General features: G+C 40.8%; 2 non-coding genes across 2 annotated transcripts; one reads left to right on the forward strand and one right to left on the reverse strand.

Annotated features, from left to right (window-relative positions):
* Positions 1 to 2636: 2636 nt before the first annotated feature.
* On the forward strand, positions 2637 to 2743 carry LOC148548823 (small nucleolar RNA R71). The gene has a single exon (XR_015897289.1). It is a non-coding gene; the product is annotated as a small nucleolar RNA R71 (small nucleolar RNA).
* Positions 2744 to 17958: 15215 nt separating this feature from the next.
* LOC148548824 (small nucleolar RNA R71) lies at positions 17959 to 18065 on the reverse strand. The gene has a single exon (XR_015898268.1). It is a non-coding gene; the product is annotated as a small nucleolar RNA R71 (small nucleolar RNA).
* Positions 18066 to 26940: the final 8875 nt, after the last annotated feature.

Consider the following 26940-nt stretch of genomic DNA (forward strand, 5'->3'; position numbering starts at 1 on the left):
CAAAGGGGTGCATTGGAACGTTAGTGACAATGTTAAGTGTCACTAACGTTCTCGAACTTATATTCTCACTAAATATTAACACCCCTAACGTCCTGAACTAAAGTCTCCGCCCACTTCGCACTTTCTCTCTGCAAGTAAAGCCAAGCCCAAATAAAGAAAGGAACTGCTTCAAACTCAAGATCCAAAGGCCCAAGACTTGAAGAATCACACTAGAAGCTGAGAAGAGTAGTATATATAGGAGTAGCTTTGAATTGAGAAGACGTTCTGGAGGCTGGGAAAAAGAGAACTACTCTCTGTATTTTACTTTCTTTGCAATTTCTAGTTTTATGATGTATTCTCCATCTTTGTTTTCATTTTCAAGAGCTATGAACAACTAAACCCCTTTCATTGGGTTAGGGAGCTCTGTTGTAATTTGATGGATCAATACTAATTTTCATTATTCTTCTTCTATCTTTCCTCTTGATTTTACTTGAAAGCTTTCGATCTTCATCCAATTGAGTAGTTATCTTGGAAGAGAAGCTATTCAAACTTGGATCTCTTTTGAACCTTGAAAGAGGAATGAAGAGATCAAGCTAGAAATGCTTTCTCATGCTGGACCAAATTGGGTTTGGATGGGTATGTGACTATAACCCTCTCAATACTTGATTTGGGAAATGCATGTGGTATAATCAGTGACCATACTTCATCTCTTCTCATGAGCAATTGACCAAGGAATTGGCTATTGATCAAGATTTGAGAGATTGAATTGTAAGAAATTGTAATTCAATCACTTAAGATTGCCAAGGAGATCAATGAGTGCATTGATTGAGGAAGAGATGAAAATGAACTTGATCCGGAGAATTGCAACATCTCCTAAGCCCAATGAACTCCCCATCTCTGATCTTACCCATTCTCTTTAATTTTTGCCATTTACTTTTATGAGCAAATCCCCCATTTCCATTTACAATTCTGCAATTTATTTTCAGTCATTTACTTCCAGTCCTTTAATTCTAGCATTTACTTTTCTGTTATTTACATTCCCGCCATTTTATTTTCTGCAACTCTCAACCCAAATTCTGGATTCGCTCAACTAGAACATTCTTCTAATTAAAGTTGCTTGATCAATCAATCCCTGTGGGATTCGACCTCACTCTATTGTGAGTTTTTACTTAACGACAAATTCGGTACACTTGCCGAAGGGAGATTTGTTGAGAGACAAGTTTTCCCCCCATCAACCACCCCTATTGCTTGTTTTTGAGTTTTATCAGCCAGCCTGATGACAACATCTGTGGGTAATATCTCATTGATCTGCAGCCTCTTCACCAGTGATAAGGGCATTAAGTTGATGCTTGCTCCCAAATCGCAGAGTGCTCTATCAAACATTGTTTCCCCTATGGCACAGGGGACATGAAAACTCCCTGGATCTTTTTTTTTTTCATAGGAAACTATGGTTGAATGAGGGCACTGCACTCCTTGTTCATCACTATAGTTTGGCATCCCTTGAGTGAGCTTTTCCTAGGAAGCAGCTCCTTCATATACTTGATGTACGCAGGCATTGTTGGATAGTCTTGATGAACGGTATGTTCACATGCAAAGATGCAAACAAGTCAAGAAATCTTGAGTATATTCTCTTCTCCACAGCACCATTGAGCAGTTAGGGAAAAGGTGCATAGAGTCTCAGCAGCTCCTGTTTTGAGATTTCTGGTTCTTGGAAATCTTTTTCCTTCTTCTCTACTGAGGTATCTTTAGGTTGTTCTGACAGCTTGCTTGGCTTGTCCTCAGTCTCCTTATCACTTATAGTGACCATCTTGCAATCTTCCCATCTTACTTTCTTTGTTTCACCTCTCGGATTCTTCTCTGTGTCACTTGGGAATCCATCTGTGGGTTTGGGAATTTTTTCAGAGAGATACCCCACTTGAGATTCCAACCTCTTGATTGTGTCTCCCTGGTTCTTGAAACTGGCTCGCACTTCTTCCTTGAACACCTTGTTGTCTTGAATCTCCTTGCCTATGCCTTCAAGTAGATTCTCAATCCTTGAGATTCTTTCATCTAATGATGATAGGTCAGGCTGAGGAGGGTTATTCTGGCCTTGATATGAACGTGGAGAGGTGTTGTTATGGGGGTGTTGATATGGTCTAGATGTGAAGTGTTGGTGGGCTGCATTGTTTGGATTTGGGCATCTTTGATCAAGGCTTTGGTCTTGTTGATTTCCCCACCCAAAGTTTGGGTGATTCCTCCATCCAGGGTTGTAGGTCTTGGAGTATGGATCATGGTTTTGCCTAGGTGAATTCCCAATGTAGTTGGCTTGCTTCTGAGTACCCTCTTCTTCTTCATTCACTCCTTCTTGGGTTGTTGATGAAGTGGAGATTGCTGCTATTTGGTTCCTCTCCATCTTCTTGGTGAGGTCAGCTAGCTGCTGGGTAATGAGCTTGTTTTGGGCCAGCAGAGCATCTACATTGTTTAGCTCCATTACTCCTCTTGTGTTCCCTCTTTCGGAGGCATAGAAGTAGTCATTCTCTGCTACAGTTTCAATGACATCTATGGCCTCCTCAATGGTCTTCTTCTTGTTCAAAGATCCTCCAGATGAATGGTCTACGGCCTTCTTTGATTCATAAGAGAGCCCTTCATAGAAAATGTACAGCTGCACCCATTCATTGAACATATCTGGTGGGCACCTCCTCGTTAGGTCTTTAAACCTCTCCCATGCTTCATACAGAGTCTCACCATCTTGTTGCCTGAAAGTTTGGACCTCAACTCTCAGCCTATTGATTCGTTGAGGTGGGTAAAATCTTGCTAAGAATTTGTTCACCACATCTTCCCAAGTTGTCAAGCTCTCCTTTGGGAAAGACTCCAGCCACTTGGCTGCCTTATCCTTGAGTGAGAATGGAAACAAGAGCAGTCTATAGGCGTCAGGATGAACACCATTAGACTTCACTGTGTCACATATTCTCAGGAAGGTGGTTAGATGCTGATTGGGGTCTTCTTGGACACTTCCTCCGAACGAACAGTTGTTCTGAACAAGCGTGATGAGCTGTGGTTTTAGTTCAAAATTGTTGGCATGGATGGTTGGCTTTTGAATGCTACTTCCACAGTTTCCTGGGTTTGGATTGATGTAAGAGCCTAAAACTCTTCTATCCTCCCCAGCATGATTTGCTCGACCTCTTCTGCCATGGTTGTGAGTCTCTTCTTCATGATGGTTTTCCATGTTTTCTTCCATGTTTGGTTCAAAGTATTCCTCAAAGTGTTCCTCCTCTACTTCAGCACCAACTACACATTTTCTCTTGCCTCCCTCCTTAGTCTAAGGAAGGTTCTCTCAGGTTCAAAATCAAAGGAAATTGAAGCCCCGCTTCTTCTCCCTGTCATACAACCAACAAGTACAAGCAAAGAGAATAGGTGCAGAAAGTATATATGTCAGAATTACTGTTAGTGTGAGTGATGCAATATATCAAACAGTTAGTGGGTTAATGAGATAAATGGTAAATAACAAAGAAAAAGTAGGGGGAAGGGAAGAAATTAACTAAAACAGAAAGTAAATGACTCAAACAGAAAATTAAATCAAACAAAACAAAAATGCTCAATCTAGTTATCCTCCAATTTAATCATTGTTGATGCACAATTAATCCCCGACAACGGCACCATAAACTTGATTCACGGAAAACTTGTCTCTCAACAAATTTCCTTCGGCAAGTGTATCGAATTTGTCGTCAAGTAAAAACTCACAATAGAGTGAGGTCGAATCCCACAAGGATTGATTGATCAAGCAACTTTAATTAGAGGAATGTTCTAGTTGAACGAATCCAGGATTTGAGTTTAGAATTGCAGAAAATAAAATGGCGGGAAGGTAAATGACAGAAAAAGTAAATGCTAGAATTAAAGAACTGAAAGTAAATGACTGAAAGAAAATTGCAGAATTGTAAATGGGAATGGGGGAATTGCTCATAAAAGTAAGTAACAGAAATTAAAGAGAATGGGTAAGATCAGAAATGGGGGGTTCATTGGGCTTAGGAGATGTTGCATTCTCCGGATCAATTTCATTTTCATCTCTTCCTCAATCAATGCACTCATTGATCTCCTTGGCAGTCTTAAGTGATTGAATTACAATTTCTTGTAATTCAATCTCTCAAATCTTGATCAATAGCCAATTCCTTGGTAAATTGCTCATGAGAAGAGATGAAGTATGGTCACTGATTATACCACATGCATTTCCCAAATCAAGTGTTGAGAGGATTATAGTCACATATCCATCCAAATCCAATTTGGTCCAGCATGAGAAAGTATTTCTAGCATGATCTCTTCATTCCTCTTTCAAGGTTCAGAAGAGATCCAAGTATGAATAGCTTCTTTTCCAAGATATCTACCCAATTGGATGAAGATCGAAAGCTTTCAAGTAAAATCAAGAGAAAAGAGAGAAGAAGAATAGTGAAAACTAGTATTGATCCATAAAATTACAACAGAGCTCCCTAACCCAATGAAAGGGGTTTAGTTGTTCATAGCTCTGGAAAATGAAAACAAAGATGGAGAATACATGATGAAACTAGAAGTACAGAGAAAGTAAAATACAGAGAGTAGTTCTATGCCAAGAGGCTCCCTATAATTTCCAACTCCCAAAATAATTCAAAGCTACTTCTATATATACTACTCTTCTGTTCTTCTAGTTGATTCTTCAAGTCTTGGGTATGGGCCTTTGGATCTTGAGTTTGAAGCAGTTTTCTTCTTCATTGGGCTTAGCTTTACTTGCAGAGAGAAAGTGTGAACTGGGCAGAGACTTTTAGCTCAGGAAGTTAGTGGTGTTAACGTTCAGTGAAAATGTGGGTTCGAGAACGTTAGTGACAATCACCTTTTTGACTAACATTCCTCACCAAAGTTAAGAGCCATGTTAACCTCAACGTTAGTGGCAAAAACGTTGCCACTAACGTTTCCACTATGTCCTTCGCACACGTTATTGGGACTCAACTTTCCCAATAACGTTTAGGATTCTCCCCCTTCCCTACGTTAGAATCCACGTTAACTTAGTTAACCTAGCTCTTTTAACGTAGGCTTGCCAACCTTCGAGAACGTTAGTGACACTTACCATTGTCACTAACGTTCCAATGTGCCCCTAATTCTCACGTTAGAGTCCACGTTAACTAGGTTAACGTGGCTTCTAACGTGGCCATGCTAGCTATCTCCAACGTTAGTGACAAAGTTGAGTGTCACTAACGTTGGCTCAACATTCCCTTATCCACGTTAGCTTCCACGTTAACTAAGTTAACGTGGGAGTTAACATGGCTCATGGTGGCATGTGTGGGCTCCTTCCAATGTTAGTGACAATGTTGGGTGTCACTAACGTTGGCGTCACCTCCCTTCTTCACGTTAACTTCCACGTTAACTAAGTTAACGTGGGAGTTAACGTGGCTTATTGGGGCTTGTGTGGGTTCCTTCCAACGTTAGTGACAATGTTTGGTGTCACTAACGTTGTCGACCACCTTGTTTCCTCACGTTAGCTTCCACGTTAACTAGGTTAACGTGGGAGTTAAGGTGGCTTAATGTGACTTGGCCAACGTTAGTGATAATGTTGAATGTCACTAATGTTGGCTTCCCCCCTTTCTTCTTAACGTTAGAGGCCACGTTAACTAAGTTAACGTGGTGACTAACGTGGCCACTTACGAGCTTGGTCCAACGTTAGTGATAATGTTAAGTGTCACTAACGTTGGCTCTATTTCCTTTCTTCCACGTTAGAGTTCACGTTAACTTAGTTAACGTGACTCTTAACGTGGGCAATGATGGCTTCGAGAGCGTTATTGGCAATGACTTTTCTCATTAACTTTGCAAGTTACTCCCATTCCACGTTAGTGTCAATGTTAGTGTAACTAACTTTGCCACTAATGTGGTTCTTCTTTGCTTCCTTTGTCCTGAAATCAAGCAATAAAGTGCATCAAAGTTCTAGTTCAATTAATGGGAAATGCAACATTCAATTTGTCCTTAAATTCATGCAAAATCCTCATGAAATCATGTAAAGTGCACAATGTATTCTTGAATCAGGATGTAAGTGCATCAATATTCTATGATAGTCTGTCTAAATTAGCTTAGATGTCATTGGATACCTCTGCAGGTGGATCCATTCACCTAAAGAAAACGCCTGCAAAAGCTCAAGAACTCATTGACATGGTTGCTAACAACCAGTTTATGTACACTTCTGAGAGGAATCCTGTGAGTAATAGGACGCCTCAGAAGAAGGGAGTTCTTGAAATTGATACTCTGAATGCCATATTGGCTCAGAATAAAATATTGACTCAGCAAGTCAATATGATTTCTCAGAGTCTGAATGGAATGCAAGCTGCATCCAATAGTACTCAAGAGGCATCTTCTGAAGAAAAAGCTTATGATCCTGAAAACCCTGCAATAGCAGAGGTGAATTACATGGGTGAACCATATGGAAACACCTATAATCCCTCATGGAGAAATCACCCAAATCTCTCATGGAAGGATCAACAAAAGCCTCAACAAGGCTTTAATAATGGTGGAAGAAATAGGTTTAACAGTAGTAAACCTTTTCCATCATCCACTCAGCAACAGACAGAGAATTCTGAGCAGAATCCATCTAGCTTAGCAAATTTAGTCTCTGATCTATCTAAGGCCACTCTGAGTTTCATGAATGAAACAAGGTCCTCCATTAGAAACTTGGAGGCACAAGTAGGCCAACTGAGTAAGAAGATCACTGAAACTCCTCCTAGTACTCTCCCAAGTAATACAGAAGAGAATCCAAAGAGAGACTGCAAGGCCATTGACATAACCATCATGGCCGAATTCAAGAAGGAAGGGGAGGACGTGAATCCCAAAGAGGAAGACCTCTTGGGACGTCCAGTGATCAATAAGGAGTTTCCCTCTGAGGAACCAAATGAATCTGAGGCTCATATAGAGACCATAGAGATTCCATTAAACCTCCTTACGCCATTCATGAGCTCTGATGAGTATTCCTCTTCTGAAGAGAATGAGGATGTTACTGAAGAGCAAGTTGCCAAGTTCCTTGGTGCAATCATGAAGCTGAATGCTAATTTATTTGGTAATGAGACTTGGGGAGATGAACCTCCTCTGTTTACTAATGAACTAAATGCATTGGATCAACTGAGATTGCCTCAGAAGAAACTGGATCCTGGAAAGTTCCTAATACCTTGTACCATAGGCACCATGACCTTTGAGAAGGCTCTATATGACCTTGGGTCAGGAATAAACCTCATGCCACTCTCTGTAATGGAGAAACTGGGAATCTTTGAGGTGCAAGCTGCTAGAACCTCATTAGAGATGGCAGACAATTCCAAAAAATAGGCTTATGGACAAGTAGAGGACATGCTAGTAAAGGTTGAAGGCCTTTACATCCCTGCTGATTTCATAATCCTAGACACTGGAAAGGATGAGGATGAATCCATCATCTTTAGAAGACCATTCCTAGCCACAGCAAGAGCTGTGATTGATGTTGACAGAGGTGAACTAGTCCTTCAATTGAATGAGGACTCCCTTATGTTTAAAACTCAAGAACATCCTTCTGTAAACATGGAAAAGAGGCACAGTAAGCTTCTCTCAAAACAGAGTCAACTAGAACTCCCACAGTAAAACTCTAAGTTTGGTGTTGGGAGGCCTCAGCCAAACTCTAAGTTTGGTGTTGAACTCCCATATCCAAACTCTAATTTTGGTGTTGGGAGTCTATAAAATTGACCTGATCACCTGTGTGGAGCCATGAGAGCCCGCTATGAAGCTATTGACATTAAAGAAGCGCTTGTTGGGAGGCAACCCAATTTTTATTTATCTAATTTTATTTTTATTTTATTGTTCTTTCATGTTTTATTAGGTTCATGATCATGTGGAGTCACAAAATAAATAGAAAAATTAAAAACAGAATCAAAAATAGCAGAAGAAAAATCACACCCTGGAGGAAGAGTTTACTGGCATTTAAACGCCAGTAAGGAGCATCTGGCTGGCGTTCAACACCAGAACAGAGCATGGATCTGGCACTGAACGCCAGAAACAAGCATAGAACTGGCGTTCAACACCAGAAACATGCTGCATCTGGGCGTTGAACGCCCAGAACAAGCATCAGTTCGGCGTTTAAACGCCAGAATTGCATGCAAAGGCATTTTACATGCCTAATTGGTGCAGGGATGTAAATCCTTGACACCTCAAGATCTATGAACCTCACAGGATCATCTCAGGATCTGTGGACCCCACAGGATCCCCACCTTCCCTCCTCATAATCCTAGATTCTTCCACATCTTCTTCTTCATCTATTCTTTCTTCTTTTGCTCGAGGGCGAGTAACATTCTAAGTTTGGTGTGGTAAAAGCATAGTTCTTTTTGTTTTTCTATAATCATTGATGGCACCTAAGGCCAGAGAAACCTCTAGAAAGAGGAAAGGGAAGACAAAAGCTTCCATCAAGGGTCTATAGCTCAGTGGTAGAATATTTGACTGCAAATCAAGAGATCCCTGAGATACCTCAGGGGATACATTTTCCCCCACACAATTATTGGGAGCAACTAAGGGTGGAACATCAAGAGCACTCCATCATCTTCCATGAAATTAGAGAAGATCAAAAAGCAATGAGGGAGGAGCAACAAAGACAAGGAAGAGACATAGAAGAACTCAAGGACATCATTGGTTCCTCAAGAAGGAAACGCCACCATCACTAAGGTGGATTCATTCCTTGTTCTTAAATTTTTTGTTTTTCGTTTTCTTTGTGTTAAGTGCTTATCTATGTTTGTGTCTTCATTACATGATCATTAGTATTTAGTATCTATGCCTTAAAGTTATGAATATGAATCTATCACCTCTCTTAAATGAAAAATGTTTTAATTTAAAAGAACAAGAAGTACATGAGTTTCAAATTTATCCTTGAACTTAGTTTAATTATATTGATGTGGTGACAATGCTTTTTGTTTTCTGAATGAATGCTTGAACAGTGCATATGTCTTTTGAAGTTGTTGTTCATGAATGTTAAATATGTTGGCTCTTGAAAGAATGATGACAAGGAGACATGTTATTTGATAATCTGAAAAATCATAAAAATGATTCTTGAAGAAAGAAAAAGCAGTGAATACAAAGCTTGCAGAAAAAAATAGCGAAAAAAAAACAGAGAAAAAGCAAGCAGAAAAAGCCAAAAGCTCTTAAAAACAAAAGGCAAGAGCAAAAAGCCAATAACCCTTAAAACCAAAAGGCAAGGGTAAAGAAAAAGGATCCCAAGGCTTTGAGCATCAGTGGATAGGAGGGCCTAAAGGAATAAAATCCTGGCCTAAGCGGCTAAACCAAGTTGTCCCTAACCATGTGCTTGTGGCGTGAAGGTGTCAAGTGAAAACTTGAGACTGAGCGGTTAAAGTCAAGGTCCAAAGCAAAAGAAGAGTGTGCTTAAGAACCCTGGACACCTCTAATTGGGGACTTTAGCAAAGCTGAGTCACAATCTGAAAAGGTTCACCCAGTTATGTGTCTGTGGCATTTATGTATCCGGTGGTAATACTGGAAAATAAAGTGCTTAGGGCCACAGCCAAGACTCATAAAGTAGCTGTGTTCAAGAATCAACATACTAAACTAGGAGAATCAATAACAATATCTGAACTCTGAGTTCCTATAGATGCCAATCATTCTGAACTTCAATGGATAAAGTGAGATGCCAAAACTATTCAAGAGGCAAAAAGCTACAAGTCCCGCTCATTTGATTGGAGCTATGTTTCATTGATAGTTTGAAATTTATAGTATATTATCTTCTTTTTATCCTATTTGATTTTCAGTTGCTTGGGGACAAGCAACAATTTAAGTTTGTTGTTGTGATGAGCGGATAATTTATACGCTTTTTGGCATTGTTTTTAGTATGTTTTTAGTAGGATATAGTTACTTTTAGGGATGTTTTTATTTGTTTTTATATTAAATTCACATATCTGGACTTTACTATGAGTTTGTATGTTTTTCCGTGATTTCAGGTATTTTCTGGCTGAAATTGAGGGACTTGAGCAAAAATCAGATTCAGAGGTTGAAGAAGGACTGCTGATGTTGTTGGATTCTGACCTCCCTGCAATCAAAGTGGCTTTTCTGGAGCTACAGAACTCCAAATGGCGCGCTCTCAACGGCTTTGGAATGTAGACATCCTGGGCTTTCCAGCAATATATAATAGTCCATACTTTGAATAAGGATTGACGATGCAAAAGGGCGTTGAACGCCAGTTCTACGCTGCAGTCTGGAGTTAAACGCCAGAAACACGTCACGAACCAGAGTTGAACGCCAAAAACACGTTACAACTTGGCGTTCAACTCCAGAAGAAGCCTCTGCACGTGTAAACTTCAAGCTCAGCCCAAGCACACACCAAGTGGGCCCCGGAAGTGGATTTATGCATCAATTACTTACTTCTGTAAACCCTAGTAACTAGTTTAGTATAAATAGGACTTTTTACTATTGTATTTAGATATCTTATGATTTTTAGTTCATCTTTAATTTCATCTTTAGATCACGTTTGGGAGCTGGCCATTCGGCCATGCCTGGACCTCATCACTTATGTATTTTCAACGGTAGAGTTTCTACACACCATAGATTAAGGTGTGGAGCTCTGCTGTTCCTCAAAGATTAATGCAAAGTACTACTGTTTTTCTATTCAATTTAACTTATTCTGCTTCTAAGATATTCATTCGCATTTCAATATGGTGGATGTGATGATCATGACAGTCATCATCATTCTCAACTTATGAACGCGTGCTTGACAACCACTTCCGTTCTACATGCAAACAAGCTAGAATGAATATCTCTTAGATATCTAATACAGGGGACCGAGTCCGAGTTATTAGTATCTTTGTGGTATAAGTTAGAATCCATGGATGGCCATTCCTGAGATTTGAAAAGTCTAAACCTTGTCTGTGGTATTCCGAGTAGGATCTGGGAAGGGATGGCTGTGACGAACTTCAAACTCGCGAGTGCTGGGCGTAGGGGCAGACGCAAAAGGAGGGTGAATCCTATTCCAGTATGATCGAGAACCTCCAGATGATTAGCCGTGCCATGACAGAGCATTTGGACCTTTTTCACAGAGAGGATGGGATGTAGCCATTGACAACGGTGATGCCCTTACAGAAAGCTTGCCATGGAAAGGAGTAAGACTGATTGGATGAAGATAGCAGGAAAACAAAGATCAGAGGAAAAAAAGCATCTCTATACGCTTATTTGAAATTCTCACCAATGATATATATAAGTATCTTTATCTTTATTTTATGTTTATTTATTATTATTATTTGAAAACTCCATAATCATTTAATATCCGCCTGACTGAGATTTACAAGGTGACCATAGCTTGCTTCAAGCCGACAATCTCCGTGGGATCGACCCTTACTCACGTAAGGTTTATTACTTGGACGACCCAGTGCACTTGCTGGTTAGTTGTGCGAAGTTGTGAAGTTATGTTTGGGCCATGGTATTGTGCACCAGTTTGTTGGCGCCATTGCCAGGGAGAGAACGAATAACAAATTTTACAACCTGAGTAACAATTTCGCATACCACCTATGAAATTGCCTAAGCTGCTGACAAAACTCAGAATCAACCAAAGAAACACACAAAAGAACCATCGAATCTACCCAATCAGCCATGCCCTCTGGGACTTAGGGAAGATGTTTCAACAATGTTCTTGCGAGAAGACATGAGGTCAACTAGTCCTACAGCACGAAAGAAGAAAAAAGATTACTAACCCAAACATCTCGGACAAAGTCAAAATCAACTCATAGCAGAATATGACTCAAGCATACAAACAGATAAAAGGAAAACCCCAAGACAAGGTCCAGGGGCATCCTTTGGAGGCAGTGACAGAGTAAGGACTTAGAAAAAATCTACAAGGCTAACATCTTCACAAAACCCTCGATGAAAGAAAAAACTTCACTTCGAGACAAACAACAACACGAAGAGAAAGACAAAGAAAATATAAGAAAGAGCATTATCTACAAAGCTACAAAAGGTGCAGTCGACCTTCAAAAGATTATCAAACAGTTCATCGACCCAAATTTCCAAAATACGAAGGCGACAGTCAGAAATAGTAATGCAAACAAACAAAACCTCAATCATCAGAAGAAAATGTCAGAAACGTGCATCACAATAGCAAATTAAGCATGACGACACAAAAAGGATCAAACTTTCCAGCATGCATCAGAACCTTATCAAAAAATTGAAGGAAAAACAAATAAAGAAGTAAAGAAACAGAAGACAGAAACCAAACCTGAAGAAAGGAGGAAAGCCCTGAAGAAAGCCGAAAGCCAGAGCAGGGAAGTTGTGGAAATCATCTCTCAAGCAAAGCACCCACAAAGTACCAAGACAAAGCGCCACAGAGAAAAACGAGGTGAAACAAAAAAACAGAGAGAAAAGAGGGAAAGTTACAGAAAAGAGAAAACCATTTTCTGAATGCAAAATTCAAAATAAAAGAGCCAAGAGAAACGGAGCATTTAAAATGCATTAATGAGGGCAGTAAACCCTCGCACGTTCTCAAGGTAAGGACGCTAATACAAAAGCACGCCCTTTCAGAGGAAACGAAAGAAGAAACGTTCCATATTCAAATAGGAGAACGCTACTAAGATGAAGTCGACAAGATGCTCGAGTTCGGCTTTACCAAAGAAGGATCGAAGTCCTAAGAACTAGGACTCGACCTCAAAAATAAAGACCGAGCTCGAGCAGGGGCACTGTTCATACCCTAGGTCGAGCTATCCGACCCGGGATGTTCAGTAACAAGGCGACCGACCTCTTTACGTCAGACTATCCGACCTCTTCTCAAAGAGCTCGGCCAAATCGATAGGAAAGCCCAAAGAAGGGCCCGAAATCAAGGAACACGACCCAAATCCTAAGGCAGCCCAAGCCTACAGAGAGAAGGGCGGTTCCCTTGAGGATAAGCTGACCTCGCCCAAAGATAAGATAAGATAAGATAACTAACTTATCTTATCTAAAAAGGTCACTCCACACTACTATAAATACACTAGAGCACCCAAGTGTAACTCATACTCTGAATCTACTAAAACCTGCCTAATACCCTTGCTAACTTAAGCATCGGAGTCCCTTGCAGGTACCCCCCACCCTCCGGTGGCGAAGGATCAGCAGTACAGCCAAGCTCAATAAGTCGGATATGATAGCCCCGACCTTCACTCACAGCCGGACACATCATCTCCGATCAGCAGAGAAGATCTCGTCATCGACCTACGATTTCAGGTAACCCTTGGAACAGCCGGGGAAGGGTCCTCTCAGGTTCAGTCGAAGCCATCCGTACCGAGCTCTCCTGGACCGAGGAGGATGATCCCTACTCCTCGGGTTCGTTTGGTTAATCCTCCATAGGCTTCTGTCGCTACCTCTGGCGCTCCTCCTCCGAAAAAGAAAAAGACAGCTGAGCCCTTTAACCTTGATGCCCCTAACTTCGATGCTGTCGAGTTTGTTGACCATCAAATCGGTCCTTATGGTACCATCCCTACTGACGATGTTTCTCTTCTTCGCCATCTAGATTTTATTACTCGAAGTAGCATCAAGATGGCACACATGGGGACGACTTTATATCGGACTACCCAGGATGTTCCCATTCATGATACAAAGGCCTTTATGGAGGAATCCAATTTGGAGTTCGATCAGATGAAGGGTTTAAAGGAGGAGCTTGAGGTGAAGGTGACCAAGTTAGAGAAAGAGTTGGAGGGTGAAAAGGCTAGTTCTATTGCCTTGGCAGCTTCTGCTAAGTTGGCTGAAGACACGGCGTTGAAGCATAAGGAAAGCTATGTCACGACCTATAGGGAAATGATGCGTCTCAGGGAAGATTTGGAGTCTGCCCGAGCTAACTATGCCGAGCTCCACGGTCACCTTGTAGGCAGCATAACCGTTGCTTATGAGAACCTGAAGGAGCAGGTTCGAGTTCTTGCGTCCGAGCTCGACCTTACTCTCTTCAGTTTGGACAGCATTGTGAGGGACGATAAAATTGTCCCTGATGACCCTGATGATGATGATGATGTTGATCCTCCTCCTGTGCCTTCCGCTAAGGTCTCGGTTGTGCTGACTTCTTCAACCCCTGCAGTTATTCATCCTGAGTCAGATCCTGATTGTCGAATCTTGAACCGGGATGATGGGACGGTGGATATGGTGCCTCTTCAGACTCGTCCTCCTTCGCCCCATGTTGATGCAGTTGAGAAATCTTCAGATCCTCAATGATTATTCTGGATGTTTGTGTATATAGCTCGGCTTGTGGGCTTTGAACTTTTATATTTTTCTAATTGGTAGTACTGACTTCTTAATACTCTTTTAGTTGCTTTTTTAGCAACTTTATTTTGAAAAACAAAGTAGTTTCTCAAGCTCTTGGGGCTGACTTTTGGTAACCTCTTGGGTATGTTATTATTATAACTTGTGCTTTTCATAACATGTTTGTCTGCATCTGTCTGGTACTTTTTAGGTTTTTGGGAGTGTTGCAGCCTTGTTGTCCAACCTCTTTTGATTGCCTTTGTATCTTCATACTTGTCGCTTGATTCTTTTGAGATTGTGGATGTTTGGGTCCATCTTTGTATGTCGACTTCGTCACTTCTGCCTGAAGTTATTTTTAGTAATTCCATTTTGTTTGGACCTTTGTTAGGTCTCTGTTAGGAATTACTTTCTATAATCGTTGAGGTTTTTGGGCCGACTTCTTTACGTTGGTCCCTCCTGTTATTTCTAGTAGTCCTCTTTTTGGACCTTTGTTAGGTCTCTTTTAGGGATTACTTTTTATAACTCGTTTGTGGGAGGCCGACTTCATCATGTTGATGCCAGGGCATTTTGGCCAGTCTCACTGACATTTTTTTTACTGTTTATAAGGTAGTTTCATGCATTTTCTTAGAAAATAAGCTAGTTTTGGGTAGATATTCACTTACATCTTGATTTAAGCATACATTGTGCATTTTACATGATTTCATGAGAATTTTGTATGAGTTATATGACAAATTGGATGATGCATGACTCATGACTTGGACTAGAACTTTGATGCACTTTGTTGCTTGATTTTAGGACAAAGGAAGCAAAGAAGAACCACGTTAGAAGTCACGTTAGTCCCACTAACGTGACCTCTAACGTGGAATGGGTGCTAACTTGCAAAGTTAATGAGAAAGGTAATCGCCAATAACGCCCTCGAAGCCATCATAAGCCCACGTTAAGAGTCACGTTAACTAAGTTAACGTGAACTCTAACGTGGAAGAAGACAATAAGGCCAACGTTAGTGACACTCTCCTTTGTCACTAACGTTGGACCAAGCTCATAATTGGCCATGTTAGTTGCCACGTTAACTTATTTAACGTGGACTCTAACGTTAAGAAGCAAAAGAGAAGCCAACGTTAGTGACATTCACCTTTGTCACTAACGTTGGCCAAGCCTCCATAAGCCACGTTAACTCCCATGTTAACTTAGTTAACATGGAAGCTAACGTGGAGAGAGCAATTGATAGCCAACGTTAGTGACACTTACCTTTGTCACTAACGTTGGGGTGAACCACCAAGAGCCACCATGAGCAACGTTAACTCCCACGTTAACTTAGTTAACGTGGAAGCTAACGTGGATAAAGAGATGATGAGCCAACGTTAGTAACACTTACCTTTGTCACTAACGTTGGGGATGGCTAGCATTACTACATTAGAAGCCATGTTAACCTAGTTAACGTGGACTCTAACGTGGGTAAGGGACACATTGGAACGTTAGTGACAAAGGTAAGTGTCACTAACGTTCTCGAAGAATTGGCACTGCTACGTTAGAAGCCACGTTAACCTAGTTAACATGGACTCTAACGTAGGGACAAGGGAGGACTCTCCACGTTATTGGGAAAGGTAAGTCCCAATAATGTGTGCGAAGGACCAAGAGGCAACGTTAGTGGTCCCGTTAGTGCCACTAACGTTGAAGTCAACGTGATCATATTTGGGTTAGGAACGTTAGTGAAAAAGGTGATTGTCACTAACGTTCTCGAACCCACACTTTCACTTAACGTTGACACCACTAACGTCCTGAGTCAAAGTCCCTGCCTACTTCACCTTTTCTCTCTGCAAGCAAAGCTAAGCCCAATGAAAAGGATAACTGCTTCAAACTCAAGATTCAGAGGCCCATACCCAAGACTTGAAGAGCCAACTAGAAGATGAGAAGAGTAGTATATATATGAGTAGCTTTGAATTAGTTAGGGAGTTGGAAACTTTAGGGAGCCTTTGGCATAGAACTACTCTCTGTATTTTACTTTCTCTGCACTTCTAGTTTTACTTTCATCATGTATTCTCCATCTTTGTTTTCATTTTTTAGAGCTATGAACAACTAAACCCCTTTCATTGGGTTAGGGAGCTCTGTTGAATTTGATGGATCAATATTAGTTTTCATTCTCCTTCTTCTATCTTTTCTCTTTATTTTACTAGAAAGCTTTCGATCTTCATCCAATTGGGTAGTTATCTTGGAAAAGAAGCTATTCATACTTGGATCTCTTCTGAACCTTGAAAGAGGAATGAAGAGATCATGCTAGAAATGCTTTCTCATGCTGGACCAAATTAGGTTTGGATGGATATGTGACTATAATCCTACCAAAACTTGATTTGGGAAATGCATGTGGTATAATCAGTGACCATACTTCATCTCTTCTCATGAGCAATTGACCAAAGAATTGGCTATTGATCAAGATTTGAGAGATTGAATTACCAAGAAATTGGAATTTGATCACTTAAGATTGCCAAGGAGATCAATGAATGCATTGATTGAGGAAGAGATAAAAATAAACTTGATCCGGAGAATGCAACATCTCCTGAGCCCAATGAACTCCCCATTTCTGATCTTACCCATTCTCTTTAATTTCTGCCATTTACTTTTATGAGCAATTACCCCATTCCCATTTAAGATTCTGCAATTTACTTTCCACTATTTACATTCAGCTCTTTATTTCTAGCATTTACTGTTTCTGCTATTTACTTTCCCGCCATTAAATTTTCTACAAATCTCAAATCAAATTCTGGTTCGCTCAACTAGAACATTCCTCTAATTAAAGTTGCTTGATCAATCAATCTCTGTGGGATTCGACCTCACTCTATTGTGAGTTTTTACTTGACGACAAATTCGGTACACTTGCCGAAGAAAATTTGTTGAGAGACAAGTTTTGTGCGTATCAAGTTTATGGCGCCGTTGCCGGGGATTGATTTTGAATCAACAATGATTAAATTGGAGGATAACTAGATTGAGCATTTTTCTTTTGTTTGATTTAAATTTCTATTGAGTTAATTCGCTTTCAGTTTTAGTTAATTTCTTTCCTTCCCCCTACTTTTTCGTTTATTTTTTTAGTTATTTACAATTCAGTTCACTAACCCACTAACTGTTTGATATATTGCATCACTCACACTAACAGTAATTCTAACAGAATACTTTCTGGATTTGTTTTCTTACTTGTACCTTGTTGGTTGTATGATAGAGAGGAGAAGCGGGGCTTCAACTTCCTTTGATTCTGAACCTGAGAGGACCTTACTTAGATTAAAGAGGGAAGCAAGAGGAAAAAGAGTAGTGGGTGCTGAGGAAGTGGAAGAGTACTTTGAACTAGACATGGAGGAGAATATGGAGAACATTCATGAAGAAGAGGCTCACAACCATGGCAGAGAAGGTCTAGCAAATCATGCTGGGTAAGAGAGAAGAGTTCTAGGCTCCTACATCAACCTAAACCCAGAAAACTGTGGGAGTAGCATTCAAAAGCCAATCATACATGCCAACAACTTTGAACTAAAATCACAGCTCATCTCCCTTGTTCAGAACAACTGTTCATTCGGAGGAGGCGTCCAAGAAGACCCCAATCAACATCTAACCACCTTCCTGAGGATATGCGATACTGTGAAGTCTAATGGTGTTCATCCTGACACCTATAGACTACTTTTGTTCCCTTTCTCACTCAAGGATAAGGCATCTAAATGGCTGGAATCCTTCCCTAAGGAGAGTTTGACAACCTGGGAAGATGTGGTGAACAATTTTTTAGTCAGATTCTATCCTCTTCAAAGAATCAACAGGCTGAGAGCTGAGGTTCAAACTTTCAGGCAGCAGGATGGTGAGACTCTATATGAAGCATGGGAGAGGTTTAAGGACCTAACAAGGAGGTATCCACCAGATATGTTCAATGAATGGGTGCAGCTACACATTTTCTATGAAGGCCTTTCTTATGAATCAAAGAAAGTAGTAGACCACTCATCCGGGGGATCTCTGAACAAGAAGAAGACCATTGAGGAGGCCATAGATGTCATTGAAACTGTAGCAGAGAATGACTACTTCTATGCCTCCGAAAGAGGGAACACTAAAGGAGTGATGGAGCTAAACAATGTAGATGCTCTTATCCCTTATGAAGAGGCTGCAGATCAATGAGATAATGCCAACAGATGTAGTCATCAGGCTGGCTGATAAAACTCAAAAACAAGCAATAGGAGTGGTGGAAAATGTGTTGGTAAAGGTTGGGAAATACTTTCTCCCAACAGACTGTGTCATATTGGACATGGAAGAGAGTCATACTCACCCAATCATATTGGGAAGACCATTCCTATCTACAGCCAGAGCACTCATAGATGTAGAGCGAGAGGAGCTAATTTTGAGGATCCATGATGAACAACTCAGCTTTAATGTCTTCAAACTTTCACAAGAAACAAATCAAGAGAACAAGGAACCAAGGAAGAATCACAGTGAGATACTGAAGGAGGAAACAAGCACTGAAGCACAACCAGCACATCTGAAAACTCCCTTGATTGATGAACAAGGCAAACAGCAATTGCCACAGCTCAAAGAAAATCAGGAGGAACCCAAACCACCAGAATCATATGAGACCAGTAACCAAATTTCCTTAGAGAAAGAGGTCACAAAGAGTAAGACAACATCACAAGGAACAAAGAAGAAGGTACCAAGGAGGTGGAGGAACAAGAAGATCCCTACCAAGGACTTCTCTCCAGGGGATAAAGTGATCTCAGCTTACTTCCCAGATATCCCCCCTGATCTCCCCACTGTACCATCTCAGTTACCTAAGGTCTTCACTATCAACAGAGTTCTCTCCTTGGAACATGTAGAGATCATTGATACAACCACTGGATATAGGTTTACTGCCAGAGGAGAAGACTTGAAGCATTATCAACCTCCCTGATGAAGGAGAAACGTCAAGCTAGTGACGCTAAAGAAGCGCTACATGGGAGGCAACCCATGTTTTATATGCTTTTAGAAAATAGTGAATAAGTCAATATTCATGAATCCCAACCCAAACTTGACAAACACTTGGTGAAATTCTTATTAGGTAGTATATAGTGAAGAATAAGTTTGGTGTTCAAAGCATGCCGAGAGAGCATGAATACAAACCAGAGCATGCTAATTTTGGAGCCTTGAACAAAACTTTTTCATCACAGTGCTACAAACTAAGTTTGGTGTCACCCAAGGTGCCACCAATGTGCATATAAGGATACACAGTTAGTTAGTTAGTTGGTGTTCATGAATAAACAATCTAGTTCGTTTTCTTTATTATTCTAGCCATAAAGTTTAATTTCTCAATGATATTAATTTTTCTTATTTTATTTTTATAGGAAAAGGGAAAGGAGCATTGAAGGGGATTGATTGGACAATTAAATGAGGAAGGTTCGGACACCACAAGAGGAGGGTACTACACACGTGCATCAAGGAGGGATACATTGGAAAATGTTGCCATGCAACATTGAAAAGAATGAGACCCTTGAAGACCGAACCAAGCCCCCTCATAAAGACGATGATCCTTGTGCCCATCCCCTACAAAACCCCATCCGTCCATCCAACAACCACCACATCAATCCATACCCTTCATTCCCTCATCATTTCCCTATATAAGTGAGTCCTAGTCCGTACTTTCCCTTCACACTCAAACCCCCATTCTCCACACTTCACACTTTCAGCATCCAAATCACACCTTGTCCTAACCAACCAAATTCCTCATCTATCCGTACCTTCCACTATCTTCACACAGCAACTCAAATTCATGGCAGCATCAAGCTCCAAGAGGCAAAAGAGGAAGGAACCAGAGGAGAGCATTCCTTTCGACGAGAAGAGATTCAAAACTGCGTTCCATGAACTCGAATTCGAACGGATAAAGCTCAAAAAGATACTGCCTGAGTTAACATTCCAAATTGACGAGGATGAGTGCCCACAGATTCGAGAGAAGATTGAACAAAGGGGTTGGCAAAGACTTACGAACCTGAAGGGAAAGATTTATTCAAACCTCATCAAAGAGTTCTATGCAAATGTGGTCAGAGAAGACAAAACCAAGGCTCCCACCTTCAAAAGTTACGTAAGAGGGAGAGAGGTGGACTTCAGCCCCAATGCTATAACAAGGACTCTTCAGTTGAAATCACCACATTTTGATGAGCTTGGTTATCAAGCAAGAGTAAGTAAGAGCCCTGATGATGATGAACTCGAACAAGTCGTGAGTGACATATGTGTTATAGCAGCTGACTGGGAGAGGTATGCGGATCGGAGACCCCGATTCATCAAGAGAGGAGACCTCAGCCCAGAAGCCAAGGGATGGTTCGAACTCGTGAGGAGGTCTATCCTCCCAACCGCAAACAATTCTGAGGTCAACGTCACTCGAGCTACTATAGTACATTGCCTAGTACGGGGTGGAGATATCAACGTGCATGAACTGATAGCTGAAGGAATTCAAGAGTCAGCTGAGAAGATTGATTCGGGTGCCAGGCTTTGGTACCCCAGCACCATCCTCAGACTGTGCACGAAAGCCAGGGTTGTCTTCGAGGATAGCAACCCAGATTGGTTAAATCTTGGGAGGCTAATTACCTTTCAGCGTCTAACTTATACGACGCCTGCTCAGTAACAAAGAGGGCCTCAAATAGGGAAACGAAAACCAAAAGAAGGACCTCACCAAGAAGAGTCTCATCAGGAAGAATATCAACAAGAAGAACATCATGACCCAACCAACTTGAATATGAATCACCTTCTAAGAGCCATTGAAGATTTGGGGATGAGACATATGGAAGGACAAGAATAAATATTACGCCTTCAGTCCAACTGGATGAGCCAACAAGAGGAGTGGTAGAAATAACAGATGGAGCAGCAACAGGAACACTACTCCCAACTCACTCAAGCCATCCACCAAGTTACTGAGAGGCATGAACGTCAAGATAAGCACTTGCAAGAACTCAACCAGCGGCAAATAGCTCAGATGAAAGCATTCAATGAGTTCAATGTACTTAATGAAGGACAGCAACTACATAGGGAGGAGTTCAACGTAAACACTCAAGCCAAGTTGAACTACATGTCTGGTCATATGCATTATCTACACTATGCTATCCCCACATATGATGAGGTCCAAAAAGATTTTGTAGAACAAGAAGAAAGGAAGGTGAAACAGCAGAAGGAAACACTAAAGAAGAAGATGGAAGATGGTGGTTTCTGGAAGAAGTTGATTGGAAAAAGCAAATGGAGTGGGAGTACGAGCACTCAAGAGGGACACAAAGAGGACAAACAAGGAGGGGAGCATGGGCATCCACATGAGTAAAAGGTGGTGGAGTTCCTTCTTTGGTCCATTTTCTTTCTATGCTTTAAATAAGGAAGATCTTGTATGAAATAGAACATGCTTCCATGTTAGTTTGAACCTTTTTCAATTCTGTCTTTTAAACTTTTTGTTGATTAGGGCTGTGTTTTCTAGTCTGAATGACATTATTGCATCATTTCCTTACTTAATTGTATGCTTGTCCTTTTGAATCAAATGAAAAGAGAATGAGTGTTTTATAAAAGACCAGAATGGAGTTCATACTATGGAGTAAGTTCCTGAGTTTGTGGTGTGGTCATAAGTTAGCTAAGTTGGTTCAACCACAAGGTGGGAAGACAACTATCTGTCATGAATCATATGCTTGAACACACCCCATTAGACTAGCTAAATAACAATATCCTAATAAGAAAAAAGGGAAAGAACAATCAAAGAAGAATAAAAGAAAAATAGCAAGAAAAGAGGCTAAGCACCAAGGGTTTGAGTCTTGAGGGATGTGTCTGTGGTGCTCTTGTACCAAAGATCTGCTTAGATTACTAAGCTCTCAGGGGTGCCTTATCACCTGGTAACTTGGGTTAACTAACCCGGGATTGTCAGCTGAAAGTCCACTATCAAGAGCAATCTTTGCTACAGAACATTTAGTAACCCAAAGAGGTGCTGGACACCAAGACCTCAAGGAAAGAAAATAAACAAACCATGTGCCTGTGGTGTGTATGTATGGGGGAGAGACTTGAGGAAGTAAGTCCTTAGGGGTGCTTCAACACCTAGCACCTTAAACCAACTGGTTCGGGAGTGTTGGCTGAAAGCTTATTCTAAAGAGTTGCCCCCTTACAGAGCACTTAGCCTAAGAACACAAATAAGCCCTGAAATGACAACAAAAGGATCAATGAATAAAAGTCTCATGGGATGCAATCAAGTGAGTATTCTAGAACATGATAAAGATCTGAAAGCCAGTGAAGGAATGAACCTAAGTTGCTATGCATGAAACCACCATAAAACCAGGAACATCACTTCCACAAGAATGACTCATTTCTCTTGGCATTCCATTCATCATTCTCTTGTTCTAGTACTTGCTTAGGGACAAGCAAGCTTTAAGTTTGCTGTTGTGATGCCAGGGCATTTTGGCCAGTTTCACTAACCTTTTCTTTACTGTTTTTAAGGTAGTTTCATGCATTTTCTTAGAAAATAAGCTAGTTTTGGGTAGATATTCACTTACATCTTGATTCAAGCATACATTGTGCACTTTACATGATTTCATGAGAATTTTGCATGAGTTATATGACAAATTGGATGATGCATGACTCATGACTTGGACTAGAACTTTGATGCACTTTGTTGCTTGATTTCAAGACAAAGGAAGCAAAGAAGAACCACATTAGCAGTCACGTTAGTCCCACTAATGTGACCTCTAACGTGGAATGGGTGCTAACTTGCAAAGTTAATGAGAAAGGTAATCGCCAATAACGCCCTCGAAGCCATCATAAGCCCACGTTAAGAGTCACGTTAACTAAGTTAACGTGAACTCTAACGTGGAAGAAGACAACAAGGCCAATGTTAGTGACACTCTCCTTTGTCACTAACGTTAGACCAAGCTCATAATTGGCCACGTTAGTTGCCACGTTAACTTAGTTAACGTGGACTCTAACGTTAAGAAGCAAAAGAGAAGCCAACGTTAGTGACATTCACCTTTGTCACTAACGTTGGCCAAGCCTCCATAAGCCACGTTAACTCCCACGTTAACTTAGTTAACGTGGAAGCTAACGTGGAGAGAGCAATTGATAGCCAACGTTAGTGACACTTACCTTTGTCACTAATGTTGGGGTGAACCACCAAGAGCCACCATGAGCAACGTTAACTCCCACGTTAACTTAGTTAACGTGGAAGCTAACGTGGATAAAGAGATGATGAGCCAACGTTAGTGATACTCACCTTTGTCACTAACGTTGGGGATGGCTAGCATGACTACGTTAGAAGCCATGTTAACCTAGTTAACGTGGACTCTAACGTGGGAAAGGGGCACATTGGAACATTAGTGACAAAGGTAAGTGTCACTAACGTTCTTGAAGAATTGGCACTGCTACGTTAGAAGCCACGTTAACCTAGTTAACGTGGACTCTAACGTAGGGACAAGGGAGGACTCTCCACGTTATTGGAAAAGGTAAGTCCCAATAACGTGTGCGAAGGACCAAGAGACAACATTAGTGGTCACGTTAGTGCCACTAACGTTGAAGTCAACGTGATCATATTTGGGTTAGGAACGTTAGTGAAAAAGGTGATTGTCACTAACGTTCTCGAACCCACACTTTCACTTAACGTTGACACCACTAACGTCCTGAGTCAAAGTCCCTGCCTACTTCACCTTTTCTCTCTGCAAGCGAAGCTAAGCCCAATGAAAAGGATAACTGCTTCAAACTCAAGATTCAGAGGCCCATACCCAAGACTTGAAGAGCCAACTAGAAGATGAGAAGAGTAGTATATATAGGAGTAGCTTTGAATTAGTTAGGGAGTTGGAAACTTTAGGGGGCCCATGGCATAGAACTACTCTCTGTATTTTACTTTCTCTGCACTTCTAGTTTTACTTTCATCATGTATTCTCCATCTTTGTTTTCATTTTCCAGAGCTATGAACAACTAAACCCCTTTCATTGGGTTAGGGAGCTCTATTGTAATTTGATGGATCAATATTAGTTTTCATTCTCCTTCTTCTATCTTTTCTCTTGATTTTACTAGAAAGCTTTCGATCTTCATCCAATTGGGTAGTTATCTTGGAAAAGAAGCTATTCATACTTGGATCTCTTCTGAACCTTGAAAGAGGAATGAAGAGATCATGCTAGAAATGCTTTTTCATGATGGACCAAATTGGGTTTGGATGGATATGTGACTATAATCCTACCAATACTTGATTTGGGAAATGCATGTGGTATAATCAGTGACCATACTTCATCTCTTCTCTTGAGCCAATGACCAAGGAATTGGCTATTGATCAAGATTTGAGAGATTGAATTACCAAGAAATTGGAATTCGATCACTTAAGATTGCCAAGGAGATCAATGAATGCATTGATTGAGGAAGAGATGAAAATGAACTTGATCCGGAGAATGCAACATCTCCTGAGCCCAATGAACTCCCCATTTCTGATCTTACCCATTCTCTTTAATTTCTGCCATTTACTTTTATGAGCAATTACCCCATTCCTGTTTAAGATTCTGCAATTTACTTTCCGTCATTTACATTCAGCTCTTTATTTCTAACATTTACTGTTTCTGCTATTTACTTTCCCGCCATTTAATTTTATGCAAATCTCAAATCAAATTCTGGTTCGCTCAACTAGAACATTCCTCTAATTAAAGCTGCTTGATCAATCAATCTCTGTGGGATTCAACCTCACTCTATTGTGAGTTTTTACTTGACGACAAATTCGGTACACTTGCTGAAGAAAATTTGTTGAGAGACAAGTTTTGTGCGTATCACATGTCAGTCTCTTCTAAGTTATTTCTAGTAATCCTCTTTTTGGACCATTGTCAGGTCTCTTTTAGGGATTACTTTTATAACTTTATGTTCTGGGTCGACTTTATCATGTCGGTCCCTTCTAAGTTATTTTAGTAATCCTCTTTTTTGGACCTTTATTAGGTCTCTTTCAGGGATTACTTTTTATAACTTTTTGTTCTGGGCCTACTTCATCATGTCGGGCCCTTCTAAGTTATTTTTAGTAATCCTCTTTTTTGGACATTTGTCAGGTCTCTTTCAGGGATTACTTTTTATAACTTTTTGTTCTAGGCCGACTTCATCATGTCGGGCCCTTCTAAGTTATTTTTAGTAATCCTCTTTTTTGGGTTGGCCAGACCTCTTTCCAGGGATTTACTTTTTATAACTTTGGTTATTGTGGTGGATTGGTCCGACTTCTTTACATCGGCCTGTCTTTAAGTTATTTTTAGTAAATCCATTTTTATTAAGACCTCGTCAGGTCCTTTTTATGGATCACTTTTGATAACTTCTTGCATTATTCTATTTTTGTCGACTTTTCATCTTTGCTGATTTTGTCGAAGTTAGGTTTGATCCTTGTTTGGTCGACCTTTTGATGAATTCGGTTTACATCTTCTTTGGTCTTTATTGTGGACGGTGAATTTGATCTTCACTTTCTACCGATCTTGTAGCTTTATAATCGGGCGATGAATTTTTTAGCATTTCAGACTAATGCATCTTGAGAATTTGTGGAAAATCTAAAAAACTTCATTCAAAAGAAAATGCAAATATATACATGTGGGAGTTTTATCCCTCTAAGTCGGGCAATTTGTAGATCTTGGTTTGGCACCTCATTAAAAAACCTTTTCAGGAAAAAGAGTGTACGTTATCCTAAGATCTTTATTACCTTCAACTATAGTACCTTCTTAGGTTGCAGGCGTGCCATAACCTAGGAAGCTCTCGCCCTTCGAGTTCGGACAATCTGTAGTAGCCCTTTCCAAGTACTTCTGTGACTCGGTAGGGTCCTTTCCAGTTTGCTGCCAGCTTTCCTTCTCCCGGTCGAGTTGTTCCGATATCATTTCAGATTAGGATGAGGTCATTCTCGGCAAAACCTCGCGGCACTACCTTTTGATTGTATCTTGGAGCCATTCGTCATTTTAATGCCTCTTCCCTGATCCGAGCTCTTTCTCGGATTTCTGGAAGTAGGTCAAATTCTTCCTTTTGAAGTTGGGAGTTGGCTTCTTCATTATAGTGGATCACTCTGGGCGACCCTTCTTCGACCTCCACTGGGATCATTGCCTCCGTTCTGTAGGCTAGTCGGAAAGGTAATTCCTTTGTGGTAGAATGTGGCGTTGTTCGATATGCCCATAGGACTTGTGGGAGCTCTTTGGCCCAGGCTCCCTTTGCATCCTGTAATCTACATTTTAACCCGGCCAATATGACTTTGTTAGCAGCTTCCGCTTGTCCGTTGGCCTGGGGGTGTTCTACGGATGTAAATTGGTGTTTTATGTTCAGATCGGCCACCAATTTTCTGAAACCTGTATCTGTAAATTGAGTGCCATTGTCCGTGGTGATGGAGTGTGGAACCCCAAACCTTGTGACAATGTTTCTATATAGGAATTTTTGACTTCTTTGAGCAGTGGCGTTAGTTAGGGGTTCTGCCTCGATCCATTTCGTGAAATAGTCTACCCCTACTATGAGGAATTTGACTTGTCCCGATCTCTAAGAGAAAGGTCCGAGAAGATCGAGTCCCTATTTTGCAAATGGCCAAGGTGAGGTTACGCTGATGAGTTCCTTTGGCGGGGCGATGTGAAAATTGGTGTGTTTTTGACATGGTGGACATGTCTTTACGAACTCTGTGGCTTCCTTTTGTAGAGTTGGCCAATAAAATCCTGCCCAGAGTACTTTTTTGGTAAGTGCCTGCGCTCCGAGATGATTGCCACAGATGCCACTGTGTACTTCTTCTAAAACTTCCTTTGTGTTGGAAGTCGGCACACATTTTAACAATGGTATTGAAATCCCTCTTTT

Source organism: Arachis ipaensis, chromosome B8, assembly GCF_059453495.1.
Source record: "Arachis ipaensis isolate K30076 ecotype BB chromosome B8, ASM5945349v1, whole genome shotgun sequence".
Lineage (NCBI taxonomy): Eukaryota > Viridiplantae > Streptophyta > Magnoliopsida > Fabales > Fabaceae > Arachis > Arachis ipaensis.